The sequence below is a fragment of the Gorilla gorilla genome, chromosome 8 (assembly GCF_029281585.2).
Source record: "Gorilla gorilla gorilla isolate KB3781 chromosome 8, NHGRI_mGorGor1-v2.1_pri, whole genome shotgun sequence".
NCBI lineage: Eukaryota > Metazoa > Chordata > Mammalia > Primates > Hominidae > Gorilla > Gorilla gorilla.
The window spans coordinates 83,991,967-84,013,184 of NC_073232.2; the positions used below are offsets into that span (position 1 = coordinate 83,991,967).

A 21,218-nucleotide genomic window follows, 5' to 3' on the forward strand; every position below is an offset into this window, starting at 1 on the left:
GCACTCCAGCCTGGGCAACAGAGTGAAACTCCATCTCAAAAAAAAAAAAAAAGTGGACCTGAAGCTACATCTTTCTACTACTAAAAACCTAACACGAGCAATTTAGTTTCAGCAAACAACACCATCTGTCTCTCAGTTGGCTCCTGTGCCCCTTTGAAATACTCTTATGGAAGCAGATTTTGTTTTGTTTTGTTTTTTAGTACTTCCTTACTTTCTTAACCTATACAATTTTGTTTATTTGTTTGTTTAAAGATAGGGTCTGGCTCTGTTACCCAGTCTGTAGTGCAGTGGCATAATCACAGCTCACTGCAAACATGACCTCCTGGGCTCAAGTGATCCTCCCACTTCAGCCTCCAGAGTAGCTGGGACTACAGGCATGCACCACCATACGCAGCTGCTATTTTGTTGTATTTATTTTTCATAGAGACAGGGTTTTGCTCTGTTGCCCAGGCTGGTCTTGAACTCCTGGCCTCAAGTGACCCTTCTATCCCCATCTTCCAAAGTGCTGGGATTACAGGCATGAGCCACTGTACCCGGCCATCACGTCAGCCACTTCTTTAAAGAGACTCGCACTTTTGTAAGCTCAAAATAGCATTTTTTTTTTTTCTTTTCTGAGACAGAGTCTTACTCTGTTGCCCATGCTGGAGTGGCAAGATCTCAACTCACTGAAACCTCTGCCTCTCAGGTTCAAGTGATTCTCCTGCCTCAGCCTCCTGAGTAGCTGGGATTACAGGCACACACCACCAGCCCAGGCTTATTTTTGTATTTTTAGTAGAGATAGGGTCTGACCATATTGGCCAGGCTGGTCTCAAGCTCCTGGCCTCAAGCAATCCACCCGCCTCGGACTCCCAAAGCGCTGGGATTACAGGCTAAGCCATCACGCCCAGCCTCAAAATAGCTTCTTAATGAGCCACTCCAAACATTAAAACTGTTGTACAGTATCTAGGGGTATCCCAAAATAAAAGGTAGAAAAATGTTTAATACATGACATAACTGGCCGGGCTTGGTGGCTCACGCCTGTAATCTCAACTCTGGGAGGCTGAGGCGGGTGGATCACTTGAGGTCAGGAGTTCAAGACCAGCCTGGCCAATATGGTGAAACCTTGTCTTTACTAAAAATACAAAAAAATTCGCTGGGTGTATTGGCATGTGCCTGTAGTTCCAGCTACTCAGGAGTCTGAGGCATGAGAATGGCTTGAACCGGGGAGGCGGAGGTTGCAGTGAGCAGAGATCACACCACTGCACTCCAGCCCGGGCAACAGAGGGAGACTCTGTCTCAAAAATGTATATACACACACAAAATAATTATTTGCATTTTCATAAAGATCAAAATCAGAGAAGTACAAATAGCTGACTACAAAATAGCATATATATGTTCTGATACGTATAAAAATATATTTAGTCATATTCATAGAAATAAATTGTGAGTTATGTACATCAACCCAAACATCATTCTCTATTTCTGTAATAGAGGTAGTTTTTACAAAAAGCATGTATTTCTTTCTTTCTTTTTTTTTTTTTTTTGAGATGGAGTCTTGCTCAATAAATAATGTCAGGCTGGAGTGCAGTGGCACGATCTCGGTTCACTGCAACCTCCACCTTCTGAATTCAAGTGATTCTCCTGCCTCAGCCTCCTGAGTAGCTGGGATTTCAGGCATGCAGCACTATGCCCAGCTAATTTTTGTACTTTTTTAGTAGAGACAAGGTTTTACCATACTGGCCAGGCTGGTCTCGAAGGTTTTACCATATTGGCCAGGCTGGTCTCGAAGTGATCCACCTTACCTCAAGTGATCCACCAGCCTCAGCCTCCCAAAGTGCTGGGATTACAAGTGTGAGCCATTGTGCCCCGCCAACATTACTTCTGAAGTCAGAAACAATTATAAAGGAATTAAATAAACATACAAGGCCAAAACACAGTTTTGTAAAATGTAGCATTAGCTAAAAAGTAAAACAAGGAAAGCAATCATAGATGAACTAGGATTTGAGGTTTGTTTGGGGAGTAAGGACCAACTAATGCTAAAAGTGGTAACTTAAAGGGTTACCCAGAAAGAATTTTTTTTTCTGGAAAAGAAGTAATTTCACTTTGATATTAAGGGCTTGGATGCTAATAACTATTTTACGAATATTATTTCCCTACTGTAGAGTTTGGGTAAACTGTCAAGAGGTGGGGGCAATCTCTGGAATTTAGAAATAAAGGGGGCTGTTATAGTGATTCATGGTTGGCACCCTTCACGCTCGATCACATTTCCAACCAGAGTTAAGAGGAACGTGATGAGAGTGAAGGAATTTCATGAGTTAGAGCAGTGGTTCTCAAACTTTTCAGTTTCTTTACACGCTTAAAAATTACTCTGGCTGGGTGCAGTGGCTCCCGCCTGTAATCCCAGCACTTTGGGAGGCCCAGGCGGGCAAATCACCTGAGGTCAGGAGTTCAAGACCAGCCTGACCAACATGGTGAAACCCCATCTCTACTAAAAATACAAAATTAGCTGGGCATGGTGGCACGTGCTTGTAATCTCAGCTACTCGGGAGGCTGAGGCAGGAGAATAGCTTGAACCTGGGAGGAGGAGGTTGCAGTGAGCCAAGATTGCACCATTGCACTCCAGCCTGGGCAACAAGAGCGAAATTCCATCTCAAAAAAAAAAAAATTATTGAGGACTTAGAAGAGCTTATGTTCATGTGGGTTATATCTATTGTATTATGCCATTCTTGTACTGTTATAATGAAATACCTGAGACTGTGTAATTGATGAAATAAAGAGGTTTAATTGGCTCATGGTTCTGCAGGCTGTACAAGAAGCATGATCCTGGCATCTGCTCAGTGTCTAGGGAGGCCTCGGGAAGCTATCTATCTATAAATAGTTATTGTATTAGAAATTTAAAGGATAAAAATTTTTAAATTACTGATTAATTTTAAAAATAATAAACCAAACACATTTAACATAAATTGCATGCTTTTATGAAAAATAACCATATTTTCCAAAATAAAAAAAATTTGATCAGAGGAAAAGGATTGCTTTTGTATTTTTGCAACTCTCTAAATATTTGATTTAATAGAAGATAGCTAGGTTCTCTATGGTTGAAGTATATGAAGAAACTCAGGCCTTTGAAAGAAAATTAAATAGTCTTTTTGGATAATTATGGATATTCTTCTTTGATACTATAGTGAAATTCAACAAGTGGTAATTTCTTCTTCTTTTCTTTTTTTTTTTTTTTTGAGAGAAGGTCTGCCTTTATTGCCCAGGCTGGGCGCAGTATGGCGTGATCTTGGCTCACTGCAACATCTGCCTCCCAGGTTCAAGTGATTCTCCCACCTCAGCCTCCCAAGTAGCTGTGACTACCAGCACACACCACCATGCCTGGCTAAATTTTGTATTTTTTGTAGAGATGGGGTTTTGCTATATTGTCCAGGCTGATCTCAAATTCCTACACTCAAGAGATCTGCCCACCTCAGCCTCCCAAAGTGCTGGGAGGCATGAGCCACCAAGTCTGTTAATTGTTCTTTCAAGTAAAAATGGCTTTCCATTGTAATGGCCAGATGGGTTCTTCTTGGCTACTGCACAGACAAAATTCACCGAGACCAAGGTATTGCAGTAGAGAAAGTGTTTAATTGACCCAAGGCCAGTCACATAGGAGAACTGGAGTTATCACTCAAATCAGTCTCCCCCTGGGTTGGAGGTTGGGGTTTTTATGGACAATTTGGTGAGCAGGGGACTAGAGAATGGGTTCTGCTGATGGGTTGGGGATGGAATCATAGGGGTGTGGAAAACAGTCCTTGAGTGCTGAGCCTACCTCTGGGTGGGGCCATAGGACCAGTTCTGAGTCATGAGTCACGAGTCCAGGTGGGGTCAGTCTAAAAAATATCTCAAAAAGTGATCTAAAGTTGTACAATACTGATGTTATTTATAGGAGCAACTGGGGAAGTCACAAATCTTGTGACCTCTGGCCACATGACCCCTGAGCAGTAAGGGAGTATATTAATGGAAATATGCCTACACTTTAGCAAAGTTCACACCCCTCCCATAATCCTATTCTTGCTGCTTTTCATTAGTCTTCCAAAGGTGGTTTTTCATCCCTAAGCAAGAGCAGGGGTAGTTTTAGGGAGGAACTTAGCTTTCAAGTTAAACCATAAACTAACTTCCTCCCCAAATTAAGTTGGCCTATGCCCAGGAATGACCAGGAACACCTTGGAGGTCAGAAGCAAGATTAAATCAATGAGGTCAGATTCCTCTTACTATCATGTTTTGCAAAGGCAGTTTCACCATGAAAAATGCAGGTAGTTCAGCCTGTAAGTCAACCACACAAGTGCTTTTCTTCAAGACAGCCATCCCACTTTGGCATGCAGAAGTGCATGTGTACTTCCCATTTCTTCACACAGAGTATTAGAAAGACTTGTATTCAAGGGCCAAAATTTAATAAAATTAATGCTTCTGCTTCATCCAGGATATTCCTAAATCAATAGCCTTAAAAACTGGGAATGTATGGCAGTGAAGAATACAGCCATCCAATGACCACCCGGACAGGTTGGTGGCACTGTCTTGATCCCTGCTAAGGCATCAATAGTGTCCGTATTCCTTTGCACCATCAGTACAAAAACAAACTCAGTCAAAAAGACAGAGGAGGCCAGGCATGGTGGCTCACTCCTGTAATCCCAGAACTTTTGGGAGGCTGAGGTGGGCAGATCGCTTGAGCTCAGGAGTTCCAGAGGAGCCTGGGCAACATAGTGAGACCCCATGTCTACCAAAAATACAAAAATTAGCTGGGTGTGGTGGCGCACGTGCCTGTAGTCCCAGCTGCTTCGGAAACTGAGATGGTATACTCACTTGAGCCCAGGAGTTTGAGGCCGCAGTGAGCTATGATCAGGCCACTGCACTCCTGCACTCCAGCCTCAGGGACAGAGGGAGACCCTGTGTCAAAAACAAAAACAAAACAAAACAAAAAGCAGGGGGGGCCTGGCACGGTGGCTCAGGCCTGTAATCCTAGCACTTTGGGAGGCTGAGGTGGGTGGATTGCCTAAGCTCAGGAGTTCAAGACCAGCCTGGCCAATGTGGTGACATGGTGAAACCCTGTCTCTACAAAATACAAAAAATTAGCTGGGTGTGATGGCGGGCTGCTGTAATACCAGCTACTCGGGAAGCTGAGACAGGAGAATCACTTGAACCCGGGAGGCGCAGGTTGCAGTGAGCTGAGATTGTGCCGCCACTGCATTCCAGCCTGGGTGACAGAGCAAGACTCTGTATCCAAAAAAAAAAAAAAAAAGGACCAGACATATTGCATTGTTAACAAACTAGTTGTTAACCTTATGACCTCTGTAAAGGTCTCAGGGATTTTCAGAGGTCTGGGGACCACACTTGGAGAATCACTAGATTAAAAGTGGGAAAACATGGGAGGAAAAAAAGGTCACATAATGGAAACATACTGTTGAATTGAATTTCGTATATAAAAACCCTTTACTGAAATAAAGAGTAGAGACTTCAAGTACCGAGAGAAGCAGATTAGAAGAGGAGGAAGGCTCTAGGGATTGATCAGGTCTGGAGGCAGGGTTTTAAATGGGCCTTGAAGGGTTCGGGCAGTTTGGAAGGAAGGGATGGGAGGGAAAAGCTTGCTGAATCGTATAAATGAACAAGACCCTGATGGTGAGCTCTTGAGGATATGAAAGGCAAAAAGCACTAAGGCCGGGCTTTTGTTCCTCTGTGGCCCTGCATATATGAGGAGGTGATGAGTAATTCTACATTTTTATCAGCTTTACCGTTTAAAACTCCAAGGAAGGAAAACCCTTCACACTGATAGGCTTGGGGCTTGGTGAAGGTGGGGTATTAGTGAAAAAGATGTGAAGTTTCTTTATCGAAAATACATGTATGTCCAAGAAATTCTCTGTAGATAAAAACTAACAAGAAAAAGAGTTTGTCAGAGAGGAAAAGTAGTTTTGCTAATTTATTTTTGATCATTTGCAAAGCCCATGGAAGTGTGTGGCAAGAGGATTGTGGTGTCTTAGGATATTCACATAGGTCTGAAACAAGGAAAACATACTTCTGTTGAAAGCACCATTCCAACATATTGTTATTAGCAGTCCCTGGACTAACGGGTAGTGGGTGGGTACTGTGTCCATCAGCTCAGCGAACCGCAATTGCCTCATTGACAGCAAGCCCAGCAAGGAATCACTTGGAATATTAATTTCCGTGGCCTTTCGCAATCACACGAAGCTTGGCTCCCTGCGCTTGCCGTAACGCGGCCTGTACCATTGCTTTCCGGGGGGCGGGGGGGGGATTTGGCAGCAGCGGAAGAAGGAGACCGGAGGGTGTGTGTTGGGCAAAGCCGGAGGCAGAGGAGGACGATTGTTTTACGGATCCCGTGATCGGTCTGTCCTTCTCCCCTTCCCCCCCCTCCCTACCGCCCCTGTCCCGCCGGGGAGCGGCGGCGGCCTTGGACTTTGCTGTCTTTCCTCGCGGAGACAGGTGAGTGTCGGCGCGCGGGCTCCCCCGGCTTCGCTCCCCACCCCCCGCGTCTCCGGGGCCGGTGGCGGCGGCCAGCCGGGGAGGCGGCCTCGGCGCACAGTAATGGCAGCGCTGTGAGCAGGGGAACGCGAGCTGACAGCCGCCGCCGCCGCCTCCGCCCACCTTCCTCGCCGGGGCTTCGTCTTTCACTCCTTCGGGCTGCCTCCCCCTCCCCTTGTCCCCTGCCCCTTGCCCTGCTTCTGCAGAAGGTAACCCCGCTGAGGGTCGGGGAGCCGGGCTGCAGGCGCCGGGAAACTTCCCTTCCCGGTTAATGGGTGGCGGGGCTGGGGCGGAGGAGAGGAGTTGGGGGCGACGAGGTGTGGGGAGAGGGATGAAAGGGGGAGGCCCGGGAAGATGGTATCCTGTAAGTGACCTCGGCTCCCCAGAGCGCTGACCCCTAAGCCCTGCCACCCCCTGGACTGGATCCCGGGCCTCCCCAACCCGATCTTGGCCGCCTCTCCCGCGGCCCCATTTTCCTTCGAAGGTGGGAAGGTGAGAGTGCGTGTATTCTTCTACATATTTACGTGCTCACACGAATACACAACCCTGTGTGTTTGTGTGTGTGTGTGGGGGGCATCTCATGCATCCTTACCACGAGTGTTTTCACTTTTGTTTCCGCAGACTGCAAAGATTGATAGCTTTGGGGAGGAGTATCCTACATGCATACTAGACCTCTTGTCTTAACCCTTAGGGTCTGGTGAAATAAGATCCTCACACGCTTTCTAGCACTTGCTTACCCTCTAGGGAGTCTGGACCATTCCCTACCATTACGTGCATGCAAATAAAACATCTGTGAATTGCAGACTGTTATTAATGTTAAGCCCACACCTTTGCCCCATGGATTAATATTAACAGTTGAAGGCCAGTACCCTGGGCGTTTAAATTTTGAAGATAAGATGCAAAATATTAACATTCGCTATAGATTGTGACTGTTCAACATAAACGTCTTTGAACTAGACCTGGCCAAGCCTACCTTCGTAGTAAAGTATGGGAAATAATCACTTTGATCTGATTGACAACTGACTACATAATAATCGCTTAAAAACATTCAAAACACTGTTGCCTACCCTTTAGAGTCTTACATTCCTTTTCAAGACAGACACATGAACAAATGAGCTATACTTTGCTTCTTTTGCCCGTATACAGTATCTGGAAGATCCTTCCAAAAGAGTCACGTGAGATAAGAGAAGTACACAGTTTTTTTGTTTTGAGAAGGAGTTTTGCTCTTGTCACCCAGGCTGGAGTGCAGTGGTGCGATCTCGGCTCACTGCAACCTCCGCCTCCCGGGTTCAAGCAATTCTTCTGCCTTAGCCTTCCATGTAGCTGGAATTACTAGCATGCGCCACCATGCCCGGCTAATTTTGTATTTTTAGTGGAGATGGGGTTTCACCATGTTGGCCAGGCTGGTCTCGAACTTCTGACCTCAGGTGATTCGCCTGCTTAGGCCTCCCAAAGTGCTGGGATTACAGGCCTGAGCTACTGCGCCCAGCCCACAGTGTTTTGAATTACTTGTTTTTTTCAATTGCTGTTTATGAGTTGGGGGAACATTTCTACAATGTGCATGCACATAGCATGGGAAAAATTCCTTTTCAATTGCCTTTTGAGTATTTGGATGTTCTCCTGCATCTGAAATACTCTTCATTCTCCATCCTTGCTGGTGGCTTTCAGTGTTCTATAAATGTGAAGATTATCCATGTCTTTTACCCTCACCAGTTTGTCACTAGATTAAATGTATTTACCTTCTTTAAAGTCATTTTTGCGTTGTCTGGCAGTTGACAGATATTTATTAAGCACCTGATTTATTTGTCAAGCAGTGCTGCAGGCATTAAGGTTACAAGGGTAAACAAGACACATTACATTTTTTTTTTTTTTTTGAGGCGGAGTCTCGCTCTGTCACCAGGCTGAACTGCGGTGGCACGATGTCGGCTCACTGCAACCTCCGCCTCCCAGGTTCAAGCAATTCTCCTGCCTCAGCCTCTTGAGTAGCTGGCACTACAGGCGCACGTCACCACGCCCAGCTAATTTTTGTATTTTTAGTAGAGACTGGGTTTCAGCATGTTGGCCAGGATGGTCTTGATCTCTTGACCTCATGATCCGCCCTCCTCAGCCTCCCAGAGTGCTGGGATTATAGGCGTGAGCCACCACACCTGTCCAACCCATTAAATTTCTATCCTCTTGGAGTGTCAATTCTGGCTTGGGATGGAGAGACAGACAGTAAATAAGAAATAATCTCAGAGAATAAGTGCTGTGTGGGAAATAAGGTAAGGAGTTGTGGTAGTGATTGGGAGATTACTTCAGATACTGTAACCAGAAAAGAACTTCCTGAGGTGAAGTTTGAAATTCTGAGGGAACAGTTTTCCTATTTTAGGGAGGAACAAATGGAAACACCCTGAGGTGCTATCAAACTTGGATTGAACAAACTGAAATTGGCTTAAGGTGGACCCTAGTAAGAGATTAAAGGTGGGTCCTAGCCAGGGGCTGGATCATGTTGCTTTTGTTCTTAGATACATTAAAAGGCTTTTGGAACTCTTCTAAACTGGGAGGTCTGATTGAGAATCAGACTGTTGATTGGAGAAGAGAGACACAAGGAGACCAGTGAGAAGAGCAGTGGCTGTGGAGGGTTAAGGTACAAGTGAAAACGTTTTGAGATTTATTTTGGAGTTGAAGATACTTACTGAAATTGTCGTGTTTTGGATGAGCATGCAGTTGGGATGGGTCAATTCTGGGTTTTTGGCTTCTGCTGGAGGATGATGATGCTGTGTACTGAGATGAAGAAGAGGTTGGGGGAAGCAGGCTGTTGTATGGGATGGGGTTGGATTGGACATGTTAAGTTGGATTTCGTTGTTCAAGTGGAGGTGAGAAGTAGGTGATTGGAAATAAGTGTGGAACTTAGTGAGAGGTTAAGGAGTGATTCAGCCATTCAACGAGGGCTTCTCAAGCACCAGCTTTAAACCAGATGTGTGGATATAGTGGTTAAAAAATTTCTGGCTTCATGGCACTTAAGTTCTAGTGAAGAGAGAAAGATGGATATGGAGAGTCATCAGCATTTATTTATTGGTATACTAATGTTTTGAACAAAAACTATATTCACATGGCTCAAAATTTAAGATGTTAGTCTGGGCAACATGGTGAGACCCGATGTCTACAAAAAATAATTTAAAAAACATTAGCCAGGCGTGGTGGCCCACGCCTGTAGTACCCGCTGTTGGGAAGCTGAGGCCAGATGACCAGGTTGGAAGTGGCAGTGATCTATGATTGCACCACTGCACTCCAGCCTGAGTGACAGAGTGAGACCCTGTCTAAAACAAACAGAAAACCAAAATATGAAATTGTCAATAGGGAATAGAATGAAAATCTCCCTCCACTTCCTGTACCCTTGTCATCCAGCTTTCCTTGGAGCCAAACATTGTTAGCCGTTTCTTAGATCTCCTTGGAAAAAAATATTTGTGGACATATAAGCAAATATTGTTCCCACTTTGCAGAAACAGTAGTACACTTTACTTTGACATTTGTATTTTTTAGAGTGTTAAATAGTAGTTAAATTATGAAATAGGATGAGAACACAGAGAATGTAGAAAGAGGGTAAAACTGTGGAGTACTGCAGCATTTTCTGATTTGGTCCCTGCCCTTGTTAAGTTCATTTATTTATTTATTTATTTTGAGATGGTGTTTGCTCTGTCACCCAGGCTGGAGTTTGTATTTTTAGTAGAGATGGGGCTTCACCATGTTGGCCAGGCTGGTCTCGTTAAGTTTTTGACCTACAGGTGTGGAGTTGTTTAAAAAGCTGTTTCTGGCCACGTACGGTGGCTCAGGCCTGTAATCCCAGCACTTTGGGAGGTTGAGGTGGGTGGATCACTTGAGCCCAGCAGCTTGAGACCAGCTTGGGCAACATGGCGAACCCTGTCTGTACAAAAAATACAGAAATTAGCCAGGTGTGGTGGTGCAGGCCTGTAATCCCAGCTACTAGGGAGGTTGAGGTGAGAGGATTACTTGAACCCAGCAGGTGGAGGCTGCAGTGAGCCACTATTCTCCAGCCTGGGTGACAGAACAAAGAGGGTCTCAGTGTGTTGCCCAGGCTGGTCTCAAACTCCTGGGCTCAAACAATTTTCCCACCTCAGCCTCCCTAAGTGTTAGGATTACAGGCGTGATCCACTGTGCCCGGCCTTGTTTCTTGTTTCTTTTTTTTTTTTTGAGACAGAGTCGCTCAGGCTGGAGTGCAGGGGCTCAATCTCAGCCCACTGCAGCCTCCGCTTCCCGAGCTGGGACTACAGGCGCCCTCCACCACTCTCAGCTAATTTTTGTATTTTTAGTAGAGACGAGGTTTCACTATGTTGGCCAGGCTGCTTGTTTCTTTATTTTTATCTTTTTCAACTTTCATTTTAGATTCAGGAGGTACACACACGTAGGTTTGTTACCCGGGTGTATTGTGTGGTGCTGAGGTTTAGGATACAATGATCCCGTCACTCAGGTGCTGAACATAGCACCCAACAGTTTTTCAACCCTTATGCCCTTCCTCCCTCACTGCAAAAAGCTGTTTCTTTTTGTGAGACTTTACAAAAGTTTGCACTGTTTGTTTTGTGTTCTACCTTATCTGCCTGTTCTTTGTGTATTCTGGAAAAATATCTGGCTATGATTGAAAGCAATGTTTCATATGCACTATCAGTTTTTTTTTTTTTTTTTTTTGAGACAGAGTCTGGCTGTGTCTCTGGTTCCCGGGTTCACACCATTCTGCCTCAGCCTCCCGAGTAGCTGGAACTACAGGCGCCTTCCACCATGCCCGGCTAATTTTTTGTATTTTTCGTAGAGATGGAGTTTCACCGTGTTAGCCAGGATGGTCTTGATCTCCTGACCTTGTGGTCCGTCTTCCTCAGCGTCCCAAAGTGCTGGGATTACAGGTGTGAGCCACCGCGCCTGGCCCTAACAGTTATTTTTATTTTTATTTTTTTGGGGACGAAGTCTCGCTTTGTCACCCAGGCTGGAGGGCAGTGGCGCGATCTCAGCTCACTGCGAGCTCTGCCTCCTGGGTCTACGCCATTCTCCTGCCTCAGCCTCCAAAGTAGCTGGGACTACAGGCAGCCGCCACCATGCCTGGCTAATTTTTTGTATTTTTTTAGTAGAGACGGGGTTTCACTGTGTTAGCCAGGATGGTCTCAATCTCCTGACCTTGTGATCTGCCTGCCTCAGCCTCCCAGAGTGCTGGGATTACAGGTGTGAGCCACCGCACCCAGCCAGTTATTTTTTATTATTGTTATTTTCTGAGATGGAGTCTCACACTGTCACCCAGGCTGGAGTGCAGTGGCACAATCCCGGCTGACTCCATTCTCTGCCTCTGGCGTTCAAGAGATTCTCCTGCCTCAGCTTCCCAAGTAACTGGGATTACAGGCACCCACCACCACCCCCAGCTAATTTTTTTGTATTTTTAGTAGAGACGGGGTTTCACCATGTTGGCCAGGCTGGTCTTGAACTCCTGACCTCATGATTCACTTGCCTCGGCTTACCAAAGTGCTGGGATTACAAGTGTGAGCCACCAGGCCTGTCCAACTATCAGTTGTTTTTAAGTAAATTGATGACAGGATCAGCCCTAGAATCTTAATATTATGAGGACTTACGACTGGCTCATGTTAAATCTTGGAAAAACAAGCAGCGATTTGGAATGTTATGAGATTTATAACAAGTTATTGATCTATGAGATGTATGACTGAACCCTCTCTCAGTAATCAGTTAATCACAATATCTATTCAGAGTGATTTGGCTCTGTGCCTGGGTTTGAATCTTACTGGTAAACGTATCTGTCATACTGCAGTTAGCATAATCTTTGGGTTACCTTTAAGAATGTATAGATTTCTATATAAGTACTTTATATTTGGCTTTTCATTGGGAAAGGCTTATTGGAGACAATCCCTTTGATTCTTAAAAGTTTTGAGACAGTAGTAGTGTTAGGTTAAGATTGTGATGTTGGATCTGTAGAAACTTTCGGGGTGCCTTGAACCCTGTTGATTTTTCTTTTGGAGGAGGAGAGGTGGAATATTTCCTTTTGCTTTAAGCTTTGTTATTCTGGAGAATTAAAAATTCAGACTGATACTGTGTCTTGTTTGCTTGTCTGAGACAGAGTTTCACTTTTGTCACCCAAACTGTAGTGCAGTGGCGCAATCTCAGCTCACTGCAACCTCTGCCTCCTGGGTTCAAGTGATTCTCCTGCCTCAGCCTCCCGAGTAGCTGGGACTACAGGTGTCTGCCACCACACCTGACTAATTTTTGTATTTTTAGTAGAGATAGGGTTTTGCCATGTTGACCAGTCTGGTCTTGAACTCCTGACCTCAAGAGATCCGCCCTCTTCGGCCTTCCAAGGTGCTGGGATTACAGGTGTGAGCCACCGTGCCTGGCCTCTTTTATATAGTTTAACATTATAAATAATGTTAGTTACATCTATTAATTCAGTGACTTAGTCTTTCTCTATCGTAGGTTGCTTTTCAAAGAATGAAACATGGATTTGCCATATGTAAATTTAAAAAAATATCTCAGCCTTGTTTTAATTCAGTTGAAGGAGAGAAAGTACAGGCTATGCTCCAGGCTGGTTTTGAACTCCTTGGCTCAAGCAGTCCTCCTGCCTTGGTTTCCCAAAGTGTTGGGATTACAGCAGGCATGAGTCACTGTGACCTGCCTGTGGTTTATAATCTAATCCTATCATTCATTATTTTGTTGCTCTGATTTGTTCCAGTTTTGACCTTTAGTTTAACTTGTGTCCTTTCGATATGCCCCCACCCTCTTTGTGGGGGGAAAGCACCTTCTATTTCTGGCATCATAGGTGTTCTAGGTTCAACTTGTATTTTTCCTGCTTCAGCCCTGGAATCAATCACTTTTCCAAGGAGGAGCTCTGGTTTCTTTTTTTGGAGAATGATATTTAGAAACCAAGATCTAAGTTCTATGTGTGCCCATTGCCACTGTGGTGTCATTCCTCCTAGGCCCTTCTCAGTGAACAGAGCTAGAAATATATGTATATTCATCCATGCATACACAAACATCTATGTTTATATCTTTTTATCTGCATGTATATGTGTGTTTGTGTATTCAAAACCATGAGTTTGTAAATGATACCTTTGATTACAACTCATTACCACAGGATTAATGCTTGCCTTTCCCCTTTATTTATAACTGCTATTTTCTGACGGTGGGAAATAGAAGATAGCTTTCTTTTTTCCTTTTTCTTTCTTTTTTTTTTTTTTTGAGATGGAGTCTTGCTCTCACGCAGGCTGGAGTGCAGTGGCTTGATCTTGGCTCACTGCAACCTTTGCCTCCTGGGTTCAAGCGATTCTCCTGCCTCAGCCTCCTGAGTAGCTGGGATTACAGGCACCTGCCACCACACCGGCTAATTTTTGTATTTTTAGTAGAGATGGGGTTTCATCATGTTGTCCAGGCTGGTCTCGAACTCCTGACCTCAAGTGATCTGCCTGCCTTGGCCTCCCAAACTGCTGGGATTACAAGCATGAGCCACCATGCTTAGCCAAAGATACCTTTGTAATAGTCGTAGTAATTATGTAAGTAGTGTATAGTTACCAAAATAATGAATAATGTGACATCAAGAGAAAGATCCCCAAGTAGTCCTGAGCCTTCAGAAAAATTTTATCTCAAGATATTTCTCTTTTATTTGATAAAAGTGTGTCTGAACCAAAAATAGTATTTTGTCATCATAGTACCAAGTATTATTTTGATTAGAATGCATCCATTTAAAAATTTTTAGAGAGCATTTTGCAGTGAGATTCAGATACTTCTCTGACATCAGAACTTTGTACCTGTGATCTAGTTTTTAAGCGCTTAAAACATACATAACATAAAATTTACCATTTTAACCATCATTAAGTGTATAGTTTAGTGGTGTTAATTGCATTTACAGTGTCGTTGTGACCCTCACCACCATTTCCAAAACCACCATTTCCAAAACTTTTTCGTTACTAGACAGAAACTGTACAACCATTAGGCAGTAGCTCCCCATTTCCCCTTCCCCCAGCATCTGATAACATCTCATCCTTCTTTCTGTCTTTATGAATTTGCCCACATACATACTTTTGTTTAAGTAGAACCGTAAGATATTTTTCACCTTGTGTCTAGTGTATTTGACTTAGCGTAATATCTTCAAGGTTAATCCTTGTCGTAGCATATATCGGAACTTTTTATTTTGAGAGACAAGGTCTGGCTCTGTTGCCCAGGCTGGAGTGCAGTGGTGTGATCATAACTCACTGCAGGCAAATTTTTTTTTTTTTTTTCAGTCAAGATGATGTCTTGCTGTGTTCCCAGGCTGGTCTTGAACTCCTGAGCTCAAGTGATCCTCCCACGTTGGCCTCCCAAAATGCTGGGATTACAAACTTGAGCCAACTCACTGGCTCTCTTTGGGATTGTAAACAGGAGGTGTCAAGAAAGTTGCTAGAGGGTTAATTGATATGCATCTGCCATAATTGTATCCCCTTTTTAATTATTCTTCCATGCCTGTGTCTTCTATAGCAGTGTCAGGACATAGGCAGGATGTAATGTATTATATAGCAGCCAGCAAATACAGTAGATTGTAGTGGTGTGGTCACATCTTGGGCTCAAGTGATCCTCCCATCCCAGCTTCCCTAGTAGCTGGGACTACAGGTGCATGCCACCACACCTGGCTAATCTGTTTGTATTTTGTACAGGCGGGGTTCACCATGTTGCCCAGGTTGGCTGCGAACTCCTGGGCTCAAGCAGTCTGCCCATCTTGGCCTCGCAAAGTGCTGGGATTATAGGTATGGGCCACTGCACACAGCCAAAAAATTTGTTCTCAATGTTTTGATAATTTGTGTAAAGGCTGGTTGGTTCTAGCTTTGTCTAGTATTCATACAAAATGGGCTTGCCTAGTCATGAGAGACTCAGAAATTCAAATTCTCTAACTTACCTGAGATTGGGGATACATATATGAGAATAGTTTTTTAAAAAAATGTCAGTTTCTTAAATTCATTGACTAGATTATTGAACAAAAAATGAGAAAGCAAGTGAAAATGGCATTAAACTTCAAGCTGACAAGAGTGATGTGAAAACTTAAGAAACAGAGTATAGGCTGTGCAGTCTTATGGGAGTCTAAAGTTCATTGCAGAGAGGGGTCTTTTATTCTGGTGCAGTGGGTTCATTTTTGGAAGCAGGTAGCTGCTTTTCTGAGACAAGATCTTGGTCTTTTGGCCCAGGCTGGAGTGTGGTGGTGCCATTGTAGCTTAATGTAACCTTGAAGTCTCCTTTGCTCAAGCCAAGCTCCCACCTTAGCCTCCTGAGTAGCTGGGACTCCCTGCGGGTGCGTGTTACCAGAGGGCCCAGCTACTATAATTTTATTTTTTGTAAAGACCAGGTCTCTCTATGTTGCTAAGGCTGTTTTCAAACTCCCAGGCTCAAGTGATCCTCCCACCTCAGCCTCCCAAAGTACTAGGATTACAGGTGTGAGCCACCACACCTGGGTGCAAATGGCTTCTGTAACTTATTGTATTATGAATACATTCCCTACTCCCCACCGTGTCACCCTTTTTGAGACTTCAAGATGTTTTCCTGCAGTATACATTTTGGCACACACCATATGTCTGTTCACTCTTTTTTTCCCAACTCATTTCTTTTTGTAAAAAACCTACTAGAAATTCTAGGCTGGGTGTGGTGGCGCACACCTGTAATCCTAGTACTTTGGGAGGCGAAGGCTGGTGGAAGCTTGAGCTCAGGAGTTCAGGACCAGCCTGGGCAACATAGTGAAACCCCATCTCTACAAATACAAAAAAGTAGCTCAGTGCAGTGGTGTGTGCCTGTAGTCCCAGCTGCTCAGAAGGCTGAGGCGGGAGGATCACTTGAGCCCAGGAGGTCAAGGCTGCAGTGAGCCAGGATCACACCACTGCACTGGGTGACAGAACAAGACCCTGTCTCAAAAATAAATAAATAAATAAATAATTAAAAATGGGAATTCTAAAGCCAGAGAGTCATGATGGAAATGTTGTTTATGGAGTACTTAGAGCTCCGTGGGTCAAACCTTACTGCAACAAAAAACGTTGCACCCTTAACCTCCAAATAAGAAAGGGTATTCTTAGTTACATCCAGTGGCTCGCTCATTTGATACAGCAAGATGAAAATGTTTAGATGCATTCTTGGAGCTTATTTTAATATTAAATGATGGCAACATATTTGGTCATTGTGCACCATTGGCAGCTTTGGGCCCACCTATGGAAATGGAAAATAATGCCAAGTTAATATGGTATTCCACCTCCCTGCCTCCCTTATTCACAGTTTTGTTTTCTGCATTTTAGTTACCCACGGTCAATGGGGTCTGCAAATATTAAATGGAAAATTTCAGAAATAACTCATAATTAAATTCTGTACTGTCCTCAGTAGTGTGATGAAATCTTGCACTGTCCTGCTCAGACGTGAATCATCCCTTTGTCCAGCATCTCTACGCTGTGGATGCCTCCTGCCATTAGTCACTTAGTAGCTGTCTTGATTATCAGATAGACTGTTGCAGTTTTGCAGTATTTGTGTTCAAGTCACCCTGATTTTACTTAGTAAGGGCCCCCAAAGTACAGGAGTAGTGATCCTAGCAATATGGATACACCAGAGAGGCTTCTGCCATAGAGTGCTTCCTTTACATGAAAAGTTGAAAGTTCTCAATGAGGAAAGAAAAAAATAATAGACTGAGATTGCTAAGACCTACTGTAAGCAGGTCTAATAAGAATTTGTTTTTCTTTCTTCACAATTATGAAAGAAAAGAAATTGTGAAGAAATAAATTCTTACTAGTTTTGCTGTCAAATGTCAATCTGTAAAAGTGATAGTTATATCATGTAATAAGTGCTTAGTTAATTTGGAAAAGGCATTACACTGGTGGGTGGAAGACATGAGCAGAGACAAGTTCCACTTGATGGCAACATACTGTGCCAGAAAGCATTGAGCCTATTTGAAGACTCAGCAAGGGATCCCCAGAGACGAATGACACCAAGCCATTTACTCTAAGTCAGGGACTGTAACACATATTCAGGAATACAGAAGGTCAGTAGTAAGTAGCCTAATGCCGACCTTCCGATGCATGTGTCACTCACCTCACTTCATCTCATTACACAGGCATTGTATTGTCTCACACCTTCACAAGAAGGGCGAGTACAGCACAGTGAGATATTCTGAGAGACCATACTCATGTAACTTTTATTATAGCATATTGTTATAATTGTTATATCTTACTGCTAGTTATTGTTAATCTCTTACTGTGCTTGATTTATATAATAAACTTTATCATAGGTATGTATGTATATGAAAAAACATAGTTTCGGGCATTCCTGGGGATCTTGAAATGTATCCCCTTGGATAAGGCAGGGGACTGCTGTAAGGCTCTTTATTGGATCTTAAGTATTTTCTCATTTTATGCATTTAGAAGGAAATCTGCTCTAAGCCTATTGAGTGGCATTTAAAAAACTAATTATGGTGTCTTAACTATCTGAAGTCAATTTAGACCACTCTATTGTATCTTACTGATAATTTTTGGATGCCAAATTTTTATTGGTGCTGCTGATCTGTACTGAAATAAATCGTCATTCAGGAGTTTTGTTCACTATAAAGAGAATCAAAATAGTAAGTGGTTAGCCATTTACATTATTGATAATTATACTTTTAGAAGGCAAGTAAAATACAAAACACCAAAATGCATCTTTTGAGATACTGTAACTTTTACCTGCTGAAATTATCTAAATTGTTTTTTTGCTCCAGCAAGTGAGTTCACAGGAATAAATCTCTTTATATGAAAAATGTCGGGCTGGGTGCAGTAGCTCACGCCTGTAATCCCAGCACTTTGGGAGGTTGAGGCAGGGGGATCACCTGAGGTTGGGAGTTTGAGACCAGCCTGACCAACATGGAGAAACCCCGTCTCTACTAAAAAAAAAAATACAAAATTACACCGGTGTGGTGGCGCAAGCCTGTAATTCCAGCTACTTGGGAGGCTGAGGCAGGAGAATTGCTTACACCTGGGATGTGAAGGTTGTGGTGAGCCGAGATCACGCCATTGCGCTCCAGCCTGGGCAACAAAACAGAAATTCCGTCTCAAAAAAAAAAAAAAAAAAAATTTTCACCTGATCTTAACAAACGTATATATTTTTTATTTCTGCTATTAGTAATTTAAGTTTTTTGGGGGTGGACATTTTGTCAGGCTATGTTAACACATCACATTTAGGGACAGTACCATGTGTTTTGTGAGCTCTCCTACAACTTTGGAAACCTAAAACTCACAGGAAAGTTAAGATTCTCAGAAGGGAAGGTTAGTAACGGCTTTCAGTTAGAGATGATGTGCTTTCTCCCCTAAATTTATGAAAATATTAATGATGTTTATGAGGAGTAGGATTTTTAAATTCCTTTATTATGGAAAATTGTAAACACATACAAAAAAAGAATACTGTAATAAATCCCCATGTCCCTGTTATTCATCCTTAACAGTTATCAACTCATGAGCAAGCTGTTTGTGAAGCAGATTTCAGACAGCATATCATTACATCTGTAAATATATATTTTTAATATTATTTTTATTTCTTTTCTTTTTTTTTTTTTGAGACGGAGTTTCACTCTTGTTGCCCAGGCTGAAATGCAATGGCACGATCTCGACTCACCGCAAATCCCGCCTCCTGGGTTCAAGCGATTCTCCTGCCTCAGCCTCCTGAGTAGGTGGGATTACAGGCATGTGCCACCATGCCCGGCTAATTTTGTGTTTTTAGTAGAGACCGGGTTTCTCCATGTTGGTCAGGCTGGTCTTGAACTCCTGACCTCAGGTAATGCGCCTGCCTCGGCCTCCCAAAGTGCTGGGATTACAGGTGTAAGCCACCACGTCTGGCCTGATTTTTATTTCTTTTTATTTTATTATTGTTATTTTTTGAGACGGAGTCTTGCTCTGTTGTCCAGAGTGGAGTGCAGTGGCATGATCTTGGCTCACTACAACCTCCACCTCTCAGGTTCAAGCGATTCTCCTCCTCAGCCTCTTGAGTAGCTGGGATTATAGGCAGCCACCACCACACCCGGCTAATTTTTGTTTGTTTTTTTTTGTTTGTTTGTTTTTGTTTTTTGTTTTTTTTTTTTGAGACGGAGTCTTGCTCTGTTGCCCAGACTGGAGTGCAGTGGCACGATCTCGGCTCATTGCAAGCTCCGCCTCCTGGGTTCATGCCATTCTCCTGCCTCAGCCTCCGGAGTAGCTGGGACTACAGGTGCCCACAACCACACCTGGCTAATTTTTTTTGTATTTTTAGTAGAGATGGGGTTTCACCATGTCAGCCAGCTGATCTCGAACTCCTGACCTCAAGTGATCCACCCACCTTGGCCTCCCGAAGTGTTGGGCTTACAGGCGTGAGACACTGTGCCTGGCCACAAATATACTTTTAAGAGAAAAAAGCAGATATCTAACAATCCGAATAGTATACCATTTATGTAAAACAGATGAAAAAAATACCATGTTTGTATTATGTAAAAGGGAGTAACAAATCACATATATGTATAAAATACACCCAGGAACACATAACATTTATTGCCTCATTCAATGGGAGGTGGCAATGAGGTCGTACACGGGAGTGGTGGGAGAGAGATTGAGATTTCAGAATTTTATGCTAAATGACCATATGGATGTATTGATACTTACTTCCACTTCATCCCCATTAAATTGCTCTAAAATTTTTGGTAGGATTTTATAATTTGTTTTTAAATGTATAGCAGCTTTATTGAGATATACGTCACATACCATTCAGTTTACCTATTTGAAATATACAATTTAATGGTTTTTAGTATATTCCCAGAGTTGTGCAACTATCATGACAATCAACTTTAGAGCATTTTCCTCACCCTGTTGGCAGTCATTTCCCATTTTCCCCCCAAGTTTCCTAGTCAACCACTCACCTATTTTCTGTCTCTAGATTTGCCTGTTCTTGATAATCTATATAAATAGATTCATACATTATGTGGCTATTTTGTGGCCCTCTTCATTCACTTAGTAGAATGTTTTTGAGGGTCATCCATGTGATAGTGTGTATCAGTACTTCATTTCCTCGTATTGCCAAATAATAATTTATTGTATGGATATATTGCATTTTAACCATTTATCAGTTGATAGACACTTGAGCTATTTCAAGGGCCTTTATGAATAATACTGCAGTGAACATTTGTGTACCAGTTTTTATGTGAATATGTTGTATTTCTCTTGGGAGTTTTATTTTTCTTTATACTTCGGAGTGGAATTGCTGGGTCATATGGTAACTGCGTTTTATAATTCACTTTTGTAATTATTATTGACAATCATGCATATTTAGAAATTATGCTGTGAGGAAATCAAATCTACAAGTGTTTTCAAATGTGACAAAAATGTTGCAAATATTGTATTAATGTTGACATAATGTTTTCTGGAAACAGGTAATTAAATAGAAATTTTTATTTTGCAATTTTTAAAAATGTGGAGTGTGCGTGTGTGTGTGTGTGTGTGTGTGTGTGTGTGTGTGTGTGTTTTAGGGCCCATAAGTGGCCCTAGCCACTGGACCTGTGTGTCTAAAACCCCATTGTTGCAAGAGTGGAACTCACAAGAAAACTAAAAGGGTCTGTGGTGATTTCAGGAGATTTGGATTTTTGCAGTTACTTGATGGGACACAATCTGAGTGTGCATGGGAATCTCGTTAAGGCGCAGGAATGAAGAACAAGACTGATAGATTTATGAGTTGTTTGACAGCTTGAGGGGTAGAAA

At 43.0% G+C, this 21,218-nt stretch overlaps 1 protein-coding gene across 4 annotated transcripts in view; it reads left to right on the top strand.

Annotated features, from left to right (window-relative positions):
• Nucleotides 1-21,218, top strand: part of CUL2 (cullin 2) — a 124,781-nt gene that overhangs the window by 31,395 nt on the left and 72,168 nt on the right. The window contains exons 1-2 of one of the 4 annotated variants that reach the window (XM_063710153.1): nt 6,520-6,698; nt 6,876-6,981. The exons of 1 other annotated variant lie outside the window; for it this stretch is intronic. The gene's annotated coding sequence lies outside the window, so the exon portion shown is untranslated. Of the gene's footprint in view, nt 1-6,200; nt 6,451-6,519; nt 6,699-6,810; nt 6,982-21,218 lie in introns of those variants that run through there. 2 more of the 4 variants (XM_019035388.4, XM_019035391.3) reach the window with 2 other exon arrangements.